Source organism: Chaetura pelagica, unplaced genomic scaffold (assembly GCF_000747805.2).
Source record: "Chaetura pelagica isolate M959 unplaced genomic scaffold, ChaPel_1.0 scaffold344, whole genome shotgun sequence".
In the NCBI taxonomy this organism is placed as follows: Eukaryota; Metazoa; Chordata; class Aves; order Apodiformes; family Apodidae; genus Chaetura; species Chaetura pelagica.
Window position 1 is genome coordinate 5,820,848 of NW_009953098.1, and position 24,199 is coordinate 5,845,046.

Below are 24,199 nucleotides of genomic sequence, written 5' to 3' on the forward strand. Positions count from 1 at the left end.
AAGAAAGAATCAGGATGTGAAATGCATTAAATCATGGCAAGGAAATTCCTTTCATCTTGAGTATGGCTGCTGACTGTCAATAACTGAGATTAATGCTACAGGAAACAAAGCAGAAATGTTAAACATAATGACATTTAAAGAAGAGCAATAACCAGTTTATTAAAGGAAAGTGGTTTGAACTCTGAGGTTGGCAAATGGAGTTTCAGAAGCATTTTAAAATAATTTTGCCTCGTCTAAGACATCATATGAGTAAATGAAAATATATCCTGTAAATGAAATCTGGTGTCTCTTTGTATTATCTCCTCTAAGGGGATATGCATACACCTAATTTTTAAAAGGAACTGAAATACCCTGATTGTGAGCCTGTTCACTTAAACCACTTTCCTATCTGAGATGAATACACTGAAACAGAGGCTGCTTTGGCAGTTTATGTTCCATTAAGAATGAAATAGAGCTGGGGTTTTTTTTTTAGCTTTCTTTTCTATCATAGCTTTCTTCTTTTTGCAAATTTAATTGCAGCTCCTGACCATGCTAGGACTGCTGTTCTCAGGAAGTACAGAGCCAGGCTGGCAAGAGTGGCTGTGTGCCAGCAGCCAGTGAGAGTGCAGCACAATTTTGTTCAGCCACTGTTTCAGTCAGTGGTGTGACATTAAACCTGAGTGTCTCTCCCCTCTGTAAATATTAAGTTCTTACAAGTTCTGCAAAAATTATCTTTAGGACTTCTGAGCCTCCTTCCCTGAGAAAACCTGGGCAAAAATGTCTTATCGTGTAGTGACCTTGGCACAGACAAAAAGACTCAACTCCCCTCTTAGGGGCGAGGTAGAAGGACTTTCAACTTGAAGAGCTTAGTTGGCAGAGATGTTGATCAGAGGCTATGGATGAGGATCTCTGTAGGTTACAGTGCACCAATATTTAAATGTATCCCACTTTATACATTTCTGTGGAGCCCTGAGGATAATCTTATGGGCTACAGTACCATTTACTCCTTGTCTACTGACCACCTTCCTTTTCTTGCTTCAATGTTGTATTTATGCCACTAATTCCTTCTCCATTAATGTTGTCAGTTTCTGTCACTCAGCTGAAGTCCCACGTATTCTCTACTGGTTCAACTGTGCACGTCAGTCTCTTTGATGTGCACCTGTTTCTTTTAATGAATTAATTCCAAGCCTAGATGATCCTTGTGATCATCTCATCTGTTCTTCTGTGTAACACAGGCCATGCAGCTCCCCTGAAATACTTCAATGATAAGAGCAAGCCATTTCTCTCTAATGTTGATTTAACTGGGAGTAGTGGAAGGTCTTTTAGTTCACTGGTATTTTGGAAGAAAACCTGCCCTAACCCATGATTAACTGAGAGAAATAAACACATTTTGAACTGCAAAGTTAAAACTAATAGATTCAAATAGGCTTTTGAATTTGATTAGTATAATTAACTCATTTCTCTGGCATTTTCTAGTCTTTAGACACAGGTGTTAGAGGGACACTTTTTTCCCCTGGCTATTGCATGAGTGGCTCTTAAGCAGGATGTCTTTTGTGTAATGGTCCTGTGTGGTTGCAGGTACCTCTGTCAGCAGCACAGAGCTGTGCAAGGTACCTCAGCAGGCTCCACCTTAGCCCCACACTCTCTTCCTGGTAGTTGTGGGCATCCTGTTAATCATGGGAGCTGCCTTCATGTTGTTCAGAGCAAGAAATGTGTTTTGTCACTACTGTGTCTAGTTGAGACTGACTTGCATCAAATAGCATGAAAGCTGTTTTCTTTTAAGGATGATGTGAAATTTTTCTTATGTAAGAGACAAGCAGAGTGTGTTCAAATGTGAGAGGGGCTAGGGACTATGGAAGGTGGCCCTTGAAGATACTTATTTGGGAACAGCTTTTATGATGATGTAGTAATTACTTCTCTAATAGCAAAAAACCCCCACATCTGCAGGCATTTAATAGCAGCTGAAGAAGCAGCAATGGAGGGGGTCAAAGAGAAATGATGCAAAGGCTGATAGCAAATGGGGGCAGTAGGTGGAGAAGTGCTATTGACCTTAAATCTGAAGAATTTAGATTATAGTTTCTCTGGAACAGATAATATGCACACTGTTTTGTTTAGTAGCTATCCTTTTTCTTTAGTGATAATGAATCTCAGCAACTCTAATAGAAATTTTAATTAGCCACAACAAAAGCTTCTGTGAATAACTGGTTTCAGCCTAATAAATATGGGAGAAGAGTTTCTGTGTCTTTTCTCTTCAGAGGCTCTGATCTGCTCCATGGGACCAGAGACTTTAGCATATTCAGGGACTTGGTAGGACTACATGCCCTTGCTTCAAGGCAAGAAATCAAGAAATTGGAGTGGCTTTGTGTCATGCAATAGCCCAGTTCTAATGATACTACTTACAGCATGAGTGTCTGCTTGTTCATCTTATCAACAGAACTGTGAGTTGAGGGTGGGAATAAATGGTACTGAAGATTGCTGATTACTTTTTTTGAAGAAAGACTGTGGCCTTGCTGTTTGAATAGCTCATGAATGTGGATCAAATGTGGTCCAGTTACAGGACTGGAGCAACTGTATTTTATAAAATTTGTACTTAGGAAAATAATTTTTTTGTAGAAAGAAAAAACAGGAGTGACAAAGGAAGTAACAGATTACTTTGGCTCTGACACTCAGTCTGATATCATTACAGCACGTGGAAGATGAACTGAATTTTCCCGGTTCTAGTGCATAAGAAAGCATAGACGATGCTGGACAGTCAGAGTGAGGCTTTGTTTTTTCCTGTATGTAGAGCCACTGGTCAGACACAGAAGTCAATGTAGGGTTGGGGGTTTTATTTTGTTTTTCAGGCTTAGGGTCTTATTTTTTGGTATGCCAGAACTTCATGTTTCACATGACGTAGACGGGTCTTTGTTAGTATTTGGAAGATTACTTTATTGATCCAGCATTTACAAATGTCAAGATGAAGTTCACTGGCTTCTACTAATCGTCATTCTGTGTACATCTGTACTTCTGAAATTTTCTCAGATAATAGAACATGTTTCTAATACTATTTGTACTACAGTATTCATATTGACTTAAATGCCAATTCTTACCAATTCAACAGTTGGTGGATTTAGAGGAAGAAATGTTTCACTGAGCAGATTATAAAAAAAATGAAAGGAGAAAGTAGTTTTCCAGATGACTTGATCCTGCTATGTATGTCACAAAAAAATAGCAAAAAAGCTCCTAAGCAAATAGATGCAAGGTTCTGGATAGCATGGCCTAAATCAACTCTGTCCAGAGTGATGTTCTGTTGAGAATGAGGCCATCTGTAATGAGTAAAAATACAGAAAATGGGAGAATACTTTTAACAGGGACCTGAGATTATTTTCACTGGGAGATGGTGTTGTCTCAGCTGGTTAAAAAAACAGTGGCTGAATTTTGGCTTGCACTGTCAGTAGGTACATTCTCTACAACTGCAGTGAGAGTAGGCAGTTTAGGAAAAATGGACCTGGGCTCCAACCAATGGAGGTGGGATTTCCAGCTTGTGTGGACACTGAGGTGTAGAGGCTGAAGCCCCAGGGACTTGCTTCCCTCACCAGGGACCTGGTGCAATGCACATGCACATGTTGTGCTCACCCATGCAGTACACCTGGCTTGTTCCATTTTGGGCAAGTAATTCCTGTCTACTGCCACTGGGATGAGTGTGGAGGTGGAGAGAAGCTGAATAAAACCAAGACGGAATATGCTAGTTAAGCACCCTGCTGCTGCACCAAATTTGGGCTTGTATAATATAACACTAGATAAATAATTTAAGCTTATTAATGGAGGAGTACATTGGCAGAATGTCCCAAGCTGTGGCTGTCTGCAACTTTATTTTGAGAAGTCCTTTGTAGAATCTCTCTGTGCTACAAATTACAGTCATAAATTAAGATGTGCAATAATATTTCACCAGTTCTTTCAGGGGAAAGAATGTTTTCTTAGCAGTGAAAGTGAAAGAATACAAAGCTGCTTCTCCTTGTTGGCTGAAACGCCACAGGGATGGTTTTCCCTGCTGCATTTTACTCCAAAGCAGAATGGCTGCATCAAAAAGTTTTCCCATCCTGAATCTTAATGGTTTTGTTTTTCTTGTTTATTAGCTTCTCAGCTTCAGGTGTTTTGCTTTTTTTATTTTTTTTTTATTTTTTTTTAATGAGAGAAGAAGAATAATGTTTTTTGTTTTTTTTTTTTTTTAAAAAAGGGATATTACAGGTTTTAAAATATGATAAAATAGTTTATTATATAGAAGTTGTTCAAAATCCAGTTAAAAGTCTGTGTTATCTTTAAATTAGTTATTTCGCTTTGTTCTGGAGCAGATTTTTGGGGACTCTATCTGCAGTGTTTTCTGTGTTTGAAAGATTACTTTTCAGTAATCTATGTTAGGAGATTAGGAGGCGAATGAATAGTTTTCCATAATCATAAGAGACAAGAGTTTTGAATAGTGGCCTTGGACTCCTCTGGGTCACTAACAAATTATCTTCTATTGGCTTAGTGGTTGTTTTTTAATCTTTTCTTCAAAATGGCTAAGAACACCATAAGGCTACCTGGCAGGAATTTTCTCTTATCTGTAGAATCTCACTTACAAGGATTAACGAAGAGGAAATGGAAGCTTTTGTTGTAGGAACTCAGTGAATCTTACGGCTTTTATAGCAAACTGTTTGTTGATTTAGCAGAAATTGTGTTTCGCTAGCAGAGTAATTCATCAGCATCAGATACCAGTAGTACTGTATGTGCTCAAATCAATTTTTTGTGAAGTTCAGAGCACACTAGAAATCTTTTGCTTTAGAACAGTTTTCTGAGTATGACAGAGAAGAACCAAGTGATTACCCTAAACTCAAGTAAACGAACATGCTAAGATAAGTCAAGCTTTATCAGTCAAAGTTATTTAACAGGAAAACCTGGGCGTTTGGCCATTTTTATTATTGGCAATTAATACTTTCATTTTCTGAAAAATTACTTGGGGAAATTTTTCTCATGTTGAACTTCTCAGACAGTAAGATGGTAGATGAAAAATGTCAGAAGTGCTATTAACTGGAAACAGCTTATATGCTGGCAAATGATGTATGAGTGCAATGGACCACGATGGTCAGGACACTCAACCCAGCATAGGTTTTGCTTGGCTGCTACTGAGAAATGGAAGGTTGTCAGTCCTATCCTCCCTTTCCCCCTATTTTTATGGAAAGCCTGTGGGAGGACATCCATGCAGTCACCAACAGTAACTGGGTGCAGCTGGGTGACTGTAACCAGGAATGCACAAAAGAAGTGGTGGGGGGGAGGTGATGAAGGGTGGGCAGGGGTTAATATATTCAGTAATGAAGAAAACTATCTACAACTTTACCTCCTGATAATATTTCTGTACATGGAAGCTCTTGTTAAGCTAGGCAGGACTGTGGATGAGAAAGGGCTCTTGAGTGAGGGTATGACTAGCTGTGTCCTACAGGTTTGTAGTTCTTTAAAAAAAGAAACAAACCAACCAAACAAAAAACCTGCTTTTTTCTCCCCCTGACCTTCCTGTATATGTGTGTTAAGAGGGAAATTAATTGCCTGCTAAATCATGTCTGCATATACACATTTCCAGTATTTTATAATTGGTCAAGCTGAGCCATTCATAGAAATAACTGCTTAAAGCTGAATGCCTAGAGCATAAAAATCACCCACAGTGTGAAGCTAATAATATCATGTAGTAGGGCAAAGTAATATTTGTGTTAAAAAAGAGTATTGATTAAACTCAACATATTGTTGGATTCCTCATATTTAGGGTCTTGCTGTATGTTCACTGAGACACATCAGTTTTCTATTAACCACAAAGACATTTCTGGATTGAGTTTCTATCCATCAGAGAGGGTCCATAAATTTGCATTCAGAAAGTATTTCTTGATTTATAGCTACTTTCAGAGGTCAATCCTTTTATAATACCCTGCACTAGACTGAGTCTGTGCTTTGCCTTAGTGGTCATAGCGTGAAACCCTAGGGTCCACTTTAGCTGCAGTCCAGATATTGTTGCTAGCTTTTGATGCCACTGCTTTTGCAGCAGAGAGGGCCTGCAGCCAGAAAGTAACCGCATTGTCAGAAGCTGGAGAAGACCAAAATGCACCGAGTAGACAGAGAAGCCTGTTTATAGTATGCCACGTTTTATTGCTTATTTGTTGTCCAAATCTTTAGAAGGGGAACTAATCCCATGAGTGTTGAATCTCTTCTGATGGTGAGAAATGCAAGCATAAAATTGCAGTAAAGCAGGATGGCCTCTGAAGGATTTTCCTAGGAGTAAGCTTTTTTTCCCCACTACTGTGCAAAACAACTAGAAAATTTCCATTATAACCATGCTCTTCTCCCAACTTAATAGCTTTGTATCAGGCACTGACTTGTCTGTGTAGCCTTCCTCAGAAGACAGAGAGAGATGTAAAATGTTGTATGCCTTAAACTTCACCTTTGATTTATATTTCATAATCCTTCAAAAAGAGATAAAGATGAAGATGTAAACATGTTACTGAATACAGTCTGGGAAAGCCAAATTGATTTAACTTTTTTGTTTACTTACCAGCAGGTGAATCCCCTTCTAAATACCCCAGTTTTAGAGCATACCGAAATGATGTGATGATAGTATTCCTAATATCTAAATTATTCTTAAGATTAGTCTTGTTTCTTCCTTTGTAGTTCATTGTAAGGATTCCTCAGATCCCTTAATCTGGAGGTAGTAATCTCTCTCAAACACTTGGCTTCTGTCTGTTCTGTCTGCTATTAAAGATAGAATTAGTATCCGGGAAGATGTTCTTAGGAGTCTGGATTTCTGAGGTTTGTCCTTCCAAAATCTCACCTCACCCATCATTTGGGCACTGATTAGTTAAAATGAAAGGCTATAACCAGAGAGAGGAGAGGAAAATAGGGAGAACTGTTGTCACTTGTTTTTTTTTAAAACTATGTAGTCTGGCCATATGCTTGTTACTCTCCTCCAACTTTGTTCCCTGTTTTGGGTTTTTTAAGAGAATTGGGTTATGTTATGGTTGCCAGAGAAGTAAGTGCAGGTGGTGAAGAAGAGACAAGGAGAGAAAGCTTTGAGTAGAAGTTGGAGAACAGCTAAGCCACTGCAGAGGCAGATTGTCTTGATTTGGTTTTACTTACTATACATTTCTTTTTTTTCTCTACAAAACAACTAGCAATAAATTCAAGAGCTAAGAAGGGTCTAGTCCCAGACAAAATATTGCTACCATTCTGAGAAAGGATCATAATCCAGTCTGAATCCATTGTAAATTGAATTATAGTTCTCTTTATTACCTTATTTGTGGTGGAATTGAGAATTTCAGTAATTGATCTTCAGAATGTCTCATACATATCTTTGTTTCAGAATGTCTTTTGAACTTCATTTGTTTGCATTTTTTATTTTGTTTGTGTGTGGTTTTTTGTTTGTTTGGGTTTGGGGTTTTTTTTGTGTGTGTGTGTGGGTTGTTTAGTTTAGGATTTTTTAAAAATTGTTAACTTATTTTCATTGAGCTATGCTCTTCCTAAATTGGATCTAGCTGCAGTTTGAAGTCAAAGCCTTGCTCTCTTTTTCCCTTGAGCATTAAACTTCAATAAGTGTTAGATTGTCATATTGGCTACCAGAACACAGAGGAAGTTGTGTTGTCATCAACTGTCATTATGATCTGACAATACCATATTATATTCTCAATAGATACTTTTGCGAGCAAACAATGAGTGGCATAAATGACTGTGCTGGTCTGACACGGGGAATTTGACTTGTCAGTTAGAGAAGAATAAGTAAAAAATTGTATATGTGGCCAAAATTTTTCATACAAAACCACTCGTGCTCCTCCTTCCTGCAGAAGGAAGAAGTTAAAAGGGAGCAAAGAGGCATATATTTAACAGATGGAAGAGGCTGTCTAATTGTACTACCTCTGTCAGCACTGTCATCTTCTGATAGATGAAGTGCCCTGCATTTGCTGCACAGCTGTGGATACTGAAGGAGGAACTGAAAATGGATGTTGTTCAATAGAAAAGCAAAGATTATTTGTATGAGCTCTTTACTTATCAGATGACTGCAAGTGTGTGTGGTGGCAGGGCTACTGGGTGAAGGACTGGGGTTACGTTCTTCTGGAGTAGACCCTCTTACAGGCTCTGACCTCTGTCAGCTCATTACCTAGAAAGCCATATATTTCAGAAGGACAGAGCCTCATGAAAGAGACATTGCCAGCTACAAAGGTATTTGGCCTTTTTAATAAAGTTTTAGAAATATAACCAATTTACTTGAGGGGCTCTGTTCTTTCAGAGCAGCTTAGAAATGGTCTGCATTACATGAAAATTTAGTGTACTTTAAAAGAAAGTATCTTTCAATCAACTTTAAATATGGAAAAATTATTTTTAGTATGCTGTTATCACTAGTAGGATAACTGTAATTCTCTTCAGTAGAAAATCTCTAGAGACAGAGTAATTTACCTCTTACATCACTTAATTGTATCTTTCTTATAACTGACCTTTGTGAGCTGCTGTTACTTACGTGGTATTTCAGTGCCAAAATGTATTTTCCCAGTGTACGAAGAGATCCTTCAGTATCTGTGTATCTACTGCAGTATAGTGTTATGCAGAATAATACCAATCTTTTCTATTGGAAGCTTGTATCAGTCTTGTGACCTTAAAAGAACTAGAATGTAAATAATAGCTGTAAACACAACTGTAGCATCAGTGAGTTTAAAAAGCCTGCCTGGTGTAAGGTTTACAGGTGCTTCAGAGAGATGCTTTAATTAGAGGAGACTTGTTTCAGAATGATCTCATGTGATAACACAGTGCTTGGAGGTGCAGCACAGATCAGAGCTTTTCTGGTGTAGCTGCAGTGCAGACTCAGTAAAAATTTAAAAAGCCAAGAGACACGTGAGTGATAAAAAGGAACTAAGGGAAACCATTTTACAAGTGGGGAAGCTCTGGCATCTTGGCCAAGTCATTCAGTGTACCTGAACTAGATTCTTAATTTGGCATTTCCACAATAAGGTAATAGTTTCTCTTGAGAGGGAAGTACTTTCTGAAGAAGAGACTTCTAAAATTTTTTTCCTTTATCAGAAGAAGATTTTGAAGATGTCTCTGTATTTTGTCCTAACTGGCTAGTCTGGATTGAAAAACACCATTCTGTTATAGAAATTGCTAATTTCTTACTCTGTAGTACACACTGTCCAGAGGTGTTCTTCAAGATGGTACTGCTCATACACAGATCATTAAGTATTCAAGGTATCCTGACCTAACCCACCTTCATAGGATTAAATTAAATAAAACCCACAAAATAACTAGCTTTACAGATCTTCTCAATTCCATAATTTGGTACTAAAATTAGTGGAATTAGACACTACAATAGACAAGGCAATTTCTTCAGGTAAGAGAAAATTTAGCATCATGTCAACAATATAACTGCTTTTGAAAGTGAAGGAAGCCAGGTAAACTATAGTCAAGGTGAATCACTTTAAGCACAGGTTGTGTAGAGCATTTAGAATTTAAAATCTATCCTGTGGAAATAGAAATAACACAGATAACACCCAAGGAACATGATCTCCCTGTAAAGACTAGGTTGGAAAACAGAAACAGAGAAGGGCCATGAAGATGATCAAGGGGCTGGAGCACCTCTGGTATGAAGACAGGCTGAGAGAGTTGGGGTTGTTCAGCTTGGAGAAAAGAAGGCTTCTGGGAGACCTTATAGCAGCCTTGTAAAGGACTTTTATTTATGGAAGATTTTGTTTATAAAATTAATATTGTTTCAGAGGGTGCATTTTTAAGGTGAAGAATTAAAGATTTCAGGACTGCTCCTAGCCCTGCAGCCATCTGGAATGTAGTGGCCTGTGCCCATAATTACTAAAGTCTCCCATCTGGCAAACCAGGAACCTGCACTCAAGCAGTTTCCTTCGGTCAGCTTGAGGCAGGGACCATTCTTAAACATTGCTTAGGAAATGGGGAGCAGAGAGGTGAGTGGTAGGATTTTAATGTGTATAACTCAACATTTTCATGGCAGGGAGTGTAATTATTATTGCCTTTTTTTTCTGAGATCCTTGACCCACTGGTCATCTCCCCTGTTAGATGCTGATGTGCTGCTGTCAGTGGGAGAGACATTGTGGGATTCTCTACTCTCCTGGTGCAGCAGCTTTCATGTGGGAACTCACTCATAATATTGTGTCTTTAATATTGCCCAGGGAAATGCTATGGAAGGGAGAGAGCTGGCTAAGGGAGCTGTGCTGGCATGCACCTCCTGAAGTGCATCCTGGCCTAGGAGAACTTTCCTGTACAACTGAGCTGAACAACGAAGTAGAGATGAGTGGGAACCACAGTTATAAGTTATTTCACATGGGTTATATCAAAGCCCATAACTGACCAGGATTTCTATTAGGAAGGCATGCAGGTCAAAAATGGAATTTTCCTATGGGGAACACAGAAATTCATTTTATACAGATAGTCTCTCTCTTTTATTTTATTTTTATTTTTTTTATTTTAGAGGGAGAGAGCTTTATAGATCACAATAAATCACAGTGACTGTTGATAACATATTTGTTAGAATGAAACTCTTACATTTTATTGGACATTAATCATATTTTCTGTGTGCTGTGGATATGGGTTCTATGTAAATTATTCACCAGAAAATACATAGTTGGTGTGGAAAATTAAGTGACTCTTTAAATGTTAATATATTCCTTTTGAAGTAATAAAGATGGATGAGTCTGTTCATTATGACTACTGGGATCTGAATGAGAAATATTTTGAGAATTGACAAATAGCAGAGATTAGGACTGCAGTCTTAGATAACTTGCAGTCTGTGTGTTGTCACTGAAATTTTCAGTGTATGTCACATGGATAGAGCCTGATCTTAGAACATATTTACTAAAGAATTTGACCTGTTGCAAGTAACAGCAAAACAGCACTGACAGTAGTAGGGATAACTTGGGCTCATTTCAATTGTTTGAATATAGTCAGAGTGAGATCTGATACTTTTATAATTTTCTGTGAATTTAGCTTCTCACTCTCATACTGGACCGTGGCACCTGCTCACTGAGGTGAGGCATAGGAACCAGCAACATTTTGCTTTGAAGACTTACATAGCTTTTAGAATGCCTTTCTCCTGTCACTGCCAGAATCTTAAAGCTTCCTTTTGCCTGCTTGTGATGCTAAGATTTAAATACCTCCTTTGTTAAATAGCTACCCTGCTGCTAGGAACAAAAGGGAGTAAAATGAAGTATGTGCAGCCTTGAGGTTTGATAGAAACTAGCAAGTTATGTTCTTGCATTGCCTGAACATTTCTTAAAATGTACCCATCCGCCTAGGGAGGTTTGCAAAACACCAGTAGGGTTATGTGGAACCCAGCGCCTTGCAGGCTGATGTGTCTGCTGTGGTAGGGCCAGTTACTGCTGCCCTCTCACAAACCCTGGTGAATGGCAGGACTTCGAGAGCAGCACAGCCTGCACTACCCCAGCCACGTGTCTCTTCTTCCTTTTTTCCCTTCTTTGGCACTAGTTTAGCCAGTAAAATCAACTCTTCTAACTTAGGTGTCCTGGGGTATAATTGCAAAAGCACTTGTAGGTAGATTTTGTTGCTTGGCATTTTGAAACCTATCTTTGCCTGCAACATTAAATTGGGTTTTCATTTTCCAGTTTCTGTTAGATATGTTTTGTGGGTTTCCTCTCTCTTCCCTGGGACAATTGGGCCAATCTGATCATGTGCTTTATTTCTATTACTTTCCCCCTTCCTCCACTTCTCATCAAAGGGCTCTTCATAACTTTCATTTTGCAAATTGCACTGGCTTGGTGCACTTCTTTGACCTTTTCAATATTCTTTACTCAGATTGGCTGCAATTCTTCATTTCTTCCTGTTTACAGTCTCACCAGTCCTTGGGAAAGGGTTGGAATGCCTATTTGTTCAAAATACTGCAAAGGTCAAAGCAGCATAGTATAACACTGCATTTCACTGACTGTATTCATGTTTTGAAGGAGGGTTGGGGGAACATGAGACATTCTGCTTGCAATTCTCCAGATTGGGTATTGTCTTTCAGATTTCCTGGATTTTTTCAAAGCACGTCACCTTAATGCATAAAATCTCTTAGCTTATCTGTAGCATAACTTGACATTTCAGAATATTGCATTTTATAGGACTCCGTTAGAAGATTCTTCAACAGTTTTGGGTGCTTTGCACTCCTCTTGACATGGACATTCTTGCAAATGATTGCAGTTTTTGAAGTTAAGGGACTATGATGTAGTAAACTGAAAATCAGTGTGGTGGTTGTTTGTTGTCTGGGGTTTTTTTAGCTGTTTTATTTTATAGACTTGCTTGACTAAATCTCAGGCATTAAAATAGTGCCATTCACAACAGCATCGTCATAATGAACTCAGAGCCCTATAATACAAGACAGGGTTTTGATGGTTCTTTTTCATGTTCATCTCGTGAAGTAGTAACAGAATTCTATGGACCATCCCTGGTTTCTAAATGAAACCAGACCTTGAGCTGCCCTCAGGTTAGTTACGATGGTCTTGGCATGTGTCATGTTTGTTCTGACTGCTGTGTAAGATGCCTTGCATGTTTTCTGGTGGAAAGTTCTACATACTGTTCCAAGTCATTTTACTTGAAACCAGAAGCACACAGCCCTCTTTTCTCTGTCTTTTTTAACAGTCACGTTGAACAGTTTTGTTTATGTGAAGCATCTTCAAAACCTCCCACATCAGTACAATGAAGCTCTCATCACTTAAGACAAAAAAAACCCAAGAAAGAATAATCTAATGTCATCTATTTTCAACAGGCCTTAGTATATAACATGCTATTTATGGTGTGTATCATATAAGGAGGTTACATATGGAGGATACATATGAAGTATATTCTTTATACTGCCTCCTCCACAGAGTTTAATGTGTACTTGCTGTGGTGATTGTGCTGGAGATGAAGACATGTAATGCTGCCTGGAGCTGGCTTGGTGCCATTCTCTCTATCAATAGAGATTGCCTGTTTTCATTCAAAACTGTTGAGAAATACTGAGGTGGAGATTCTGTAGTATGTAAATAATATTTAACCAATAGTTGAATCTCAGGATTGAAGCAGTTCTGCTTTGAGGAGAGTGGGTGCTGAGTGTGTTCTTTATATTGTTCTCAAAGAACCTGTATTTCCTAGTGCTACTCTGTCTTATATTTGTCCTTTAGAATGGAAAAAAACCAGGTAACTCTAATGTCCATAAGATGGCCTCCAACCCATCCTTAATGCATGTGGTGTTTTTATTTAATGTTTGAGAACTTAAAAACACTGTGGCAGTGAGCACTGCAGAAATTCTGAATGTGAATAGCTCATCTATTGCATTGAGCTTCTGAAAGAACCAATGTGCACACTTACTGCTCTTTTCTAGCAGTGCTGGTCTGTCAAAGCGGTTATGTCCTAAAGCTTAATTTATATGATAGTTGCATTTCCTTCTGTATTTCAAGTATTAATAGAATTGCCACTGGGTACATGGAATGGGTTTGTGGTGGACAATTGCATTTTATTACAATGTTGTTTATTAAAAGTTATGTACTGTGCCAGGGACAGAAGTACCCTCTTGTAATTAACTTTTATAAGCTGCAGTTGCACAAATTTATGCATTATGACTTTCTCCATGAGTGATATTACTTTCTGTGGGAATACAATCAGAAAGCAGCTTGGAAAGATTCTTGGACTGTGTTGTCCAAGTGTCCTGTATTGTTGAAGGGCAGTTTGGCTTCATGTCAGATTTGCCATACAGGAAGCTTGTGCAAGCACTCCATTGATCAGAAATGTTCCATGGTTTTTAATCAACCTGAAGGGACTTGAGGTCACATTTAATACTTTAATAGTGCTGTACACAGCCAGTGTGGGTACAAACATTTGTCTGCAACTGCCTATGGGAGGTAGCTCAGCTACACCAGCCCCAGTTCCTGCGTGGGAAAAGAGGGATATCTAGTCCCACTGTTTATTTCCTGGCCTCTTTCCTGCCCAGGGACAGAGACAGGACTTGAGTTCAGATCACAGGAATCACCACTCTTCACCTTCCTTTTGCTGTCAATATGCCAGGAGAACATTTTTGTTGCAGAACTAAAATACAGCTCCTCTCTTCACTGGAAGACAAATGAGATAATGCTTCTGAATTGGTAGAGCAAGGATTTATGGCTGAGTCCTTCCCATCCCTCTTGCCTACCATAACTTTTTGGGCATTGTCTGTTCTGATTGTAGAGCATTTTTTTTCTCCTTCCTTTTGAATAATTTTGAGTAGAAATCCTTACCTGAACTGGAAAAACCTCTCCCAGTCCAATCACTGAATGTGTGTTTTATCAAGAGAAACCCCCAAATTCTAGAAAAGCAATTTTGCTTCAGTGAATCAGAATTTTCTGCCAAAATAAAATGTTTATTTGAAAATGGAGGCAAACAGCCTGTTCTGCTTTTTGAATATACCACTAAGCTGGGAGGAGTGGCTGACACACCAGAAGGCTGTGCTGCCATTCAGAGAGACTTAGATAGGTTGGAGAGTTGGGCGGGGAGAAACATGATGAAATTCAACAAGGGGAAGTGCAGAGTTTTACATTTGGGGAAGAACAACACCATGTCCCAGTACAGGTTGGGGGCTGAACTGCTGGAGAGTAGTGTAGGTGAAAGAGACCTGGGGGTCCTGGTAGACAGGAGGATGAGCATGAGCCAGCAATGTGCCCTTGTGGCCAAGAAGGCCAATGGCATCCTGGGGTGCATTAGAAAGGGTGTGGTTAGTCGGTCAAGAGAGGTTCTCCTCCCCCTCTATTCTGCATTGGTGAGGCCACATCTGGAGTATTGTGTCCAGTTCTGGGCCCCTCAGTTCAAGAAGGACAGGGAACTGCTTGAAAGAGTCCAGCGCAGAGCTACGAAAATGATTAAGGGAGTGGAACATCTCCCTTATGAGGAAAGGCTGAGGGAGCTGGGTCTCTTTAGCTTGGAGAAAAGGAGACTGAGGGGTGACCTCATCAATGTTTACAAATATGTAAGGGGTGAGTGTCAGGGAGACGGAGTTAGGCTTTTCTCAGTGATGACCAGTGATAGGACAAGGGGTAATGGGTGTAAATTGGAGCATAGGAGGTTCAAGGTGAATATCTGGAAAAATTTTTTTACTGTAAGAGTGACAGAGCACTGGAACAGACTGCCCAGGGAGGTTGTGGAGTCTCCCTCACTGGAGACATTCAAAACCCACCTGGATGAGTTCCTGTGTGATGTACTCTAGGTGACCCTGCTCTGGCAGGGGGGTTGGGCTAGATGATCTCTCGAGGTCCCTTCCAGCCCCTAAGATTCTATGATTCTATCTAGAAGTCTATGCTTTGTTTGATTTGAGAGCTAAATTTTTCACTTCTGGAGTTTAAAACATCAAAACGCTGTTTGAAGTGTATGTTCAGTTCTCTCTGTGGAGGAAAAAATAGTGTTTTCCAGGAAAGCTTCCAAATTAAGCTGATGCTATGCAGTGTTCTGATGAGCAGCACCATTTCACCTCCAGAAACCATCCAGAGTTCTCTTTTGATACTACACAGTCAAATCTAAATGGAGTTCTCTCTGACCACACTCGTGTCCTTAATGTGTGTGCCCTCCATGAACTCCCTGGTGATGTTTGTCCTTGCACATCTCCTTTCAGAATGTGAATTTTAAGCTTTTCTGAATATTAAAGTCTGGTACATTTTTCTAGTACTTCCTGGGTACTATTTGGTGATTGGATTTTGCTAATATACAGGAGGCTAAAGCAATGTGTCATTCAAGCATATTAGCCTGTCTGTCCTGGGTGAGCAGATTTTTATTTTTGATCTATATAAATTGCAAAATGTTTAGAAGGTAATCACCAGCTTCAGCAAGGGAGCAGTTATAAGTTCTTTTTTAGGCAACATAGCATCATAAAAAATATTTTAAGAGGGGTTTTTTTGTGGCTAAAATTGAAATTATGGCTTTCTCAGAAAGTTTTGTTTGCTTTTGGGGAGATTCCCATTTCTGACTGTAGTTTGCCATGCAGATTACATATTTTTATATATGCATGTATGTCTTTATATATATGTATATCTTTGAGTCTGGGATTAATAAAAACACTCAAATAGATTTGGGGTTTTTTTGTTGGGTTTTATTAAAATAAATATCAGGAAACATTTGAAATTGTCTAGGTTATTAGAATTTATAACTTAACAAGTTTGGGAGGGTGGTATTGAGACCTATATACTTCAGTTCCTCCTGAATGTATTCAGAATTTGTCAGTATTGCAAAGTTCTCATGAATCTTATTCCCTGCTTGTTATGCAGGATGTCACAAATTAAAATGAATGTTAAGTGGCTGCATATTCAATTCTGTGGTCCCCTAACAGGCTAATCTCATTGCATAAATCTCCATCGATACTGCTCTGCTACTGTGATACTCCTAGTCAGATACTAATTAAAACTAAACTCATGGTATAACATTTGTACTTCAAAGGTTAAGCAGACTTCAGTATACCATGCTCTTTAAGTATTTCTTTATTCCAAAGTATGAAATTAGAGTTTCTCAATTTTCTAGGTCATTAATAAGTAGATTTCTGTGGGCAGTGTCACCTCTATCTGTCTCTCTCCATCTAGGAAAGACAGGCCTGGAAGATTACTGGGCAGGCTTAGCTGCAAGACAGAACATTAAGGCTTCTGTTTCAATTCATAGGATATTCTTCCTAAAATTAAACATCATCCTTTAGATAACACAATGGTGTTCTGCAGTATTTGCTTCCTAACAAAGATCCTAGATCCAATAAAATAACTGTTGCCTTGTTAGGGAATGGAGTGTCTTTGTCTTTAAAACAACATTAATCAAAATCTAAGCATATAATTTGGATTTTTCATTTTATACTGTGAGATCTTACTGTGATTTGGGGGGACAGGGATGGGACAAGGCTGGAGGAGTGGAAGTGGGGAGAGGAATACACTTGACACAACAATATGTAGGAGGAAATGGTAGTCAAAAAGGAAAAACATTTTTATACTCTGAAAAATAAAGAGTCCAGAGAAAAACTTTATGAAGAGTAGAGGTATTTAACATGCCTCCAAGTATGTCAAGATCATGTCAAATACAGTTCAGTTAAAGGCAGGTTTTCTACCAGATAAAACATCAAAAATGCTGCAAATCATGCCTGTGAGTTGCAGGTGGTGAGTCTGAGGATAAAGTCTCCTTATCCTTTGATTATTCTGAACTTAGAGTAATCCTCTCTTTGCCGTTCTCTAAATGTATAATTGATCAGAAGAAGTAATATGTGCCAGGTGCTGTGCTTACAGAGTTTAGCCTTATCACAGGAACTGATAAAAACAGCACTTGAGCATTGAGCAGCAGTATTTAGTTAGACTAGTTAGATGTTCCTGGTGACCTTTCTGTGCTGAACTTCAACTCTTGCATTCACTGGGGAGCTCAGAAAGTCACTGTAAATTTTTTCTGGAAGAAGTAATAAATTCAAAAGCCCAAAGAACTTTAAGCAATGTTAATCTTCTTCCCAATCTACTTTCATCCTGTCTCTGCTTGAGGTACAATTCCTGGAAAAAAATAGGCTATATTTAAGATTTCCTCAGGATACATTTTACTCAAGTGAGTAAATAGTGTGTATGAAAACCTGGTGTATCTAATGGTTTCTCTCCCAGGGCTGCCAGTAATGGATTTCAGGCCACTGTGAAGTACTACATTAAACTTACCAGTTACATGGGGATTACACACTTTTTATTGAGAACATAAATTGCAGATTCTGGGCTATGTTTTCAGTCTTGGTGGTGATGAGGGAAGATAGCTTATACTCACGCATCCTAAGGACACCATATAATGTTAGCATCTATATTCATCTAGCTAGCCAAAAATAAGATCAACGGTGTTAAGTGAACACTTAGAAGGCATTTTTTCAGATAAGAAGGTGGCTTTTGTGGAGGTTTTTTAATGCTGCCTCAGCAACCCATTCAGCCTTAAACAGCTCAGGCCTATGATGCAGTTGAGATGTGACTAATCTTACATGTTATAAATCATGAATCAGACCTTGAAAAATCAACAGATTTCAAATATATTTACTTTCTTGCCTTGTTTGTTGACTATGTCTGTATTTTTCTGTACTGTTACAGAGGCTTTTTTAAATTATTTTTTTAGAAAAATATAAAATTCCCCTCAACGACAGGTTAAGAAAAATCCAAATCACTGTAAGATTGGTCACAAGAACTGAGAACTGTGCATGCTTAATATGGTTTGCTGGGAGTTATTCCAGAGACCAGTAATTTGCATGAGTTGATTCTACCAAATCAGTAAAGAATGTCACTGTTAAAGATCTGTGTTCCTGAACTCATCAGTGATTCCTAAGTCCTGAATGCCTGCTGATAAAAGTGAAATTTGAGTGAAGAGCTGAAGAAAAATGAGCTTAACTACAAAAGCTAAGAAATGCAGCTTGAACTGCTCACGTTTTTATATCTTTTAACACTTTTGTATTGAAATGTATTCAGACCACATTCCATGAACATATACTCCCAGGGTGTACTGGTATTTAGTAGAGAGCAATTCTAAAGAGACTCTGAACACATCAGGTGGATGAAATTGAATCTTCAGACATTTCTACCTGTCCCAATGCAGTATTCTCCTGAGAGAAACATTGCTGCTTGCAGTGCTTTGCTTCCACAAGCGTGGTGAAGGTTGGCAGATTAAAGTACAACTGAAAAGGCAAGAGTGGTAGGATTATGGAGCAAAGATTCAGGAGTGGAGTGCTGTTGGTATCTTTGGTTGTAACTTGGATTTGGGATGTACTTATTATGAGTTGTGTTGTTCCAAAGGCTGTATCTGTCTGCAGTGCTTTGAATGCAGTGGGATACCTTTCCTCATAAAAAAAAGTTTTAAATTCCATATTGGGTGGGTATGAGAGAAGGGGCAACATTTACAACACTAAAAGCAGTGGGGTTTTTTGGTGCTGTTTTTTTGTTGTTTTGGTTTTCACTGTTTGTTGTTTTGGTTGGTTTTTGGTGGGGTTTTTGTGGTTTTTTTTTGTTTTTATTTCTTTGTAGTTTGGGGAGTTTTTTTTAACTGTAAAGCAGAGGGGGAGAATAGATTCAAAATTTGGGCTTGTTTGGATTGGGAACTATGCAAGTTATGAAAATGGTGTAAAATGGTTTCAGATGCAGCTTCTTAAAGGAAACTGCTGTAATAAATTAGGAAAAAAGTTTTGTAGGCTTGCTTTGAACTTGGATGGGCAGATTAGAGAGAAGAACCTGACAAAAGGCAGGTAAGAATTGTGTGGGGAGGCCCACGACCATTTCAGACTCTCCCTTCTCCCTGTTGCCAGTGGAGGCACATTTGCTCAGGATTGTTGCTCTGTTCTTGGAGCTCTGCACGTGTAAAATATACACTCAGTCTTCAGAAACAACCTGTGTATTTTGTGTTAATATCTGCCCTCAGCCTTCAGTATATCTGCAGTAGATCTATTGATTTAGAGAATTAGAGCTCTATTAAAGAAAACTAGTCAAACGTGGAGTTTAAAATGCCCACCTGGTTAAAGTCAAGCTTTTGTTTAGCTGATATGGGGCTTGCTTCATTTCAGTATCCAAGTCAAAATGAAAGGGATATACAGTAACTACATTGGTTGAGAAACAGTTTTATGAGTAGATGTATCCTCTTGTGTGGGGAAAAAGGTATGCTGTGTTTTTTTTCCCCAACAGTGTCATAGACGACTGTTTAATTAGGGATCCACCTACCAGAAGTGTCATCCAGATGCTTTTTTTCTTTGTTTCTATTGTCATTAATGCAATTTCATTTGAAAAGCTTACTTCCACAAATTCCATTAATTTTCTTCAGTAGATTAATGATAAAATGTATTTTACTTCATACAAAGTATGAAGTGGCGTTTCCTTGTATGGATGTTACTGAGTGGCAGTATCTCCTACCAGCTGGATTGTAATTAAATCCTGATTCTGTGTATTTTATGGGATTTAGGATTTAACAGACTGATGCAATGCATTTCTTCAAATGTAACAGAAAACTTCATTTGAATGTAAAACTGTGGATAAAACTTAGTCCTTTAAACAGAAAATAGTTGGGAAGCTTGGGAGAAATAAATTACTTGAGCCAGGAGGGCAAAGAACTTTATTACAAATCTGTGAGGTTTGGAGTTGAGAGAAATCCAGCTCAAAGTGATTTTGTTTTCCTACTAATATTTTTAAAATCATGGTGGTAAGGTTTTCTAATGAATGACTGGCTGTCTCTTACCTTTACTTGTGAAGTTCAAAGTGTATTTACAAAACTTAGGTAAAATATACTTAAACCAGTGCTGGAGTCACTGGCGCTGATGACTTAAAATATAAAGCTATTGATTATCAGTGTATAGATGGGGGAAGAGGCAAAGGCCAGGCCAGCATAGCTCATTCCAGTATTTCTTCTTGGTGTTTGTTGTTTTTTTTTTGTTTGTTTGGTTTGGTTTTTTTGGTTGTTTGTGTTGGTTTTTTTAAAATTGTATTTTCTTTTATCCCCCCTTGTGTCCCTCTGGAGCTGAGCAAGCAGAACAGCCCTTGTCTGTTGTGTTAGCAACTACAGCCCCAGCACGCTCACCTTGCTTCAGGCCCCGGGGGGAATGCTCCCTTCTGGTTCCCTTGGAAACACAGCATTTTGTTACTACATGCTGTTGAGATGCACCACGTAAAATTGTGTACCAAGTTAAAACAGGACAGAAATAATCCCTCATCAATACAATTTTAAATAAAAGTGATGAGAAAACCGTTCAGGCTTGCTGCCCAATTACTTCTTGTAACCATTTGGCTGCGGTGCCGTGTCAGCTCCAATCCAAGATGTTCTCTCAGTTTTGGGACGAAGCTGAAACAAATAGTCATTACGTGATAATACATCATGCAAATGTGTAATCACTACAGAGTACAGGGTAAATACGCTGTAACCTCAGCCTTGTAATGACACAGATGTGAACAGTCAGCAAAAAATTGTAGTACAATTTTCTTTTCACCTAAAGATCTTGCTAGTTATCAAGAATTTTATTCTGACACAAGACTGCAGCTCTTGAGCTTGGTTTGGTTGGGGTTTTTTAATGCGTGTGATGTGCCTTTATGAAAGCTACTGCAGAGCTGATGATTTATAGCAGTATTTGTGGAAATTGGGGGGTACTGTTAGTGAAGCAGGTTTTCAGTGCTGTTCTGCATATAGCTAAGTTTAGAGTTCCTAAATTACAGTATTTTGATGATGTAACTTTGATGAATAAAGAATAGCAAACTTTCAGAACTTGGCTTAAGACCAGGGTACATAAAGAGATAATAAAAAATGTGAGTCTTTAATGAATTTGACTGAAGAGAAAAAGAAAGTAAGACACATCCTTTCCCTAAGTGAGAGACACAACAGTCTGTTTTGAACAGGCACAGCTCTCCAAGCTGTGGTTCTGTATGTTGATCTAGGTCTGTGCTATAGGTTAAGTAACTTTTGAAGAGACTGACTGCAGACTTTTATGGGTGTGCCAGGCTGTAACACCCTTTTCATTTTTAGACAGTTCTATTGAGTTTTATACTACAGGAAAAAAAAAAAAAAAAAGTATTTATAAGCTGAAGAAACAAAGGCATGGTAAGCCTAGGTGTCTTGTAATACAGCACAGAATGTGGTCTGGTTCAGGAATGGTGGATTATCAGATACAACTATTCTGCAATAGAAGATTCCCAGTCCTCAATAATATTGCTCCTAAGTGCTAATACATTTTTTGCTAAATGTGTAAATACATAATATGCTTAGCCAGATTTTCTGGAAAGCACTTTGCTGTATTCCTGAAAATAGATTTCCTAAGGGAAAGGGCTGATTCTCATCAGTTCTTATTAGTTTTTTGAGCTAAAATAAGATGTGTGGTATTTGAAAGGTTAACCTTTATTTACTAGTGATATTTATGTATTGAGTCTGTCTTGCAGAATTGAAAGGATTTATTTGCATTCTGATTAATTACTTGTGAGATAAAGTTTACAGGATCTGGTCCTTGAATATTAGATTTGGAAGATAACTGAAATATAGGACTTGGATAATTTTAAAACCTTAAAATTAGTTCCAAACATCTAACCAACATTTGGGACACTCTCCCAAGTGAAGGGAAATGCATAGACAGGGTATATATTTATATGTTATTAATAAATATTTTTTTAGCAACTTTCAAGAACAGTCCAACATTAAAAATAGAACTATGAACAGATGATATTTGGAAGGCATTAGTAATGATGATCTAGACACTTGCAAGTTTTTCAACAGCATTTCCTGATTTCAATAGAATAGGCTGTTAGAAAAAGAAAAATGTCCCAATCATTTAAAGTTATAATTTGTTGTCTATTTTCATGATGGATTCTGTGATGCAAAAACACACTCTATACCACTGTAGTGGGTCCTGGTATATGAGTGAGTTCTCTTCTTCCTTTTCTGTCTTTAAGCAGCCTGGTCTATGAAATCTATGGAACTTGAACGAAGTTTTTTCTTCCTCTGCCTGAAAACTGCTGCAAACTGCCATCAATTTCTGTGCATCCCTAACAAGAAAGATGTATTTGGTATGGGACAGGGCATTACCAGGGTATGAAAGCACTGGAAGTGGATATTTTTTGGTCAGATCTAATTTAATCTCCCAGTGAAACATTATTGACTGAGGTTTCTTTGACCAAAAAACCTTGGAGCATTGCCAAGAAGAAATATATAAACTTCTACTGTGATTCTTTCTGTTACAGTACTCTTCACAGGAAATCCTTTTTCCCAGAAATTTTCTCTTGTTCAGAGATGTTGTGCTATGAATGCTTGTGCCATAACAATTTTGGAAAACAGAAGGGGCTTGCCTGTGCTCTGCAGGATGAAAATGGATGCCTTCAGATTTTTCCTTGTGACTGGTGTTAGCAATTTACATGCCTATTTATGAGTTGAGACCAGCTTAGTGTAGGTTTTTTAGCCTGTTCTAATGCAATTCTCAACAACTTCAGAGGAAATAGCTATGCTGGTCTAGCACTTGCTGACAAAATTCACATTTTCCTGTTGTATCTGGTGAAGAATTCCCAGCATTTCTCTCTTCCGCAAAGAAAATGTGTGATGTTTGCATTTCAGTAAGCTGCCCAGCTCTTAGCTTGTTTGAATCTAAGGATATTTCATCAGCAGCTGGGAGGTGATTCAGCATTGCTTTGAACATCTTGAGTAGTTTCCAAGGACCTTTGAAAAAGGTTTTTCCTCTTTGCCATTTGATAAATGAAGTAAGTCCCGGGAAATATAATACACTTTTTGCAGTGATACTGTCCTCTCAGGCTGGAGATGCCTATGGAAGGAAGACTGAAGGAAGAGTGGATTGTGCTTGCTTCAGAGTCTGAGGTAGTGATGGTAGAGCTTCATAGTCAGTCTGAAAACAAATTATAATGTAGTTCTAAGAGATTGCTAATAAAGAGCAGTATTATTAAATTAAGATCTTAAATGCCACAAGGTGGTTTTCTTTCCATGTTTGAGTACAAAAGCTTAAACTCTCAACTTTTTAGAAGTAGGTGATTGTCTGCTGTCCATAATGACATGTATGAAAGTGTTTTACTGGGTGTTGGAGACATTTTAAGGCTTTGTCCAAGAAGAAAGCCCAAGGATAGTTTACCATACTGATAATATTTTTTATTTGCAAACATTGCCAGTTGTTTTCTTCCCAATCTTGAGATGCTTGTTGCAAGCAGTAAAATCCTCATCTTATCAGCTTGCAATATTTGGCAGTGCAGCATGCTGGGGCTGATTGTATAAGTGTAAATTGTAAAAGAAGAATGTGCTAACTTACCTGGGTTTCCTGCTGTTGTTGAAATAAGCAGTAGAGCTGTGTGTGTCACAGTTAATTTGCATAACAGGAACAGAAAATATCTAGATTTTATTCTGCTCACATTAACTTTAGTGACAGAGTTTTGATGAACTGGATTCTTCATGGTCTATGGTTTCTTAGCTCTCTACTTCTGAATAGCTGATTAGTAAGTAGGGCTTATATACCAGGCAAAATTAAATGCTTCATCTTGAGATGGTTGCTAGTGATGATGGAAGTGTGCAGGTTGAAAAGGACACAATTCCTTTTCTCTTCTAATTTTTCTATTCCCTCCCACCCAAGACTCATGCAGTTTCCAGTTTCTCTGGTTGGAATTTCTCAATCACAAGAAAATATCCTCAGTAATCCAGTGCATGATACAAACTGATTGTAGACCATAGGAAAGCTATTCCATGCAGCATAGCCAGAGGTGGGTACTGTAGAGGGTGATGTTTTCTT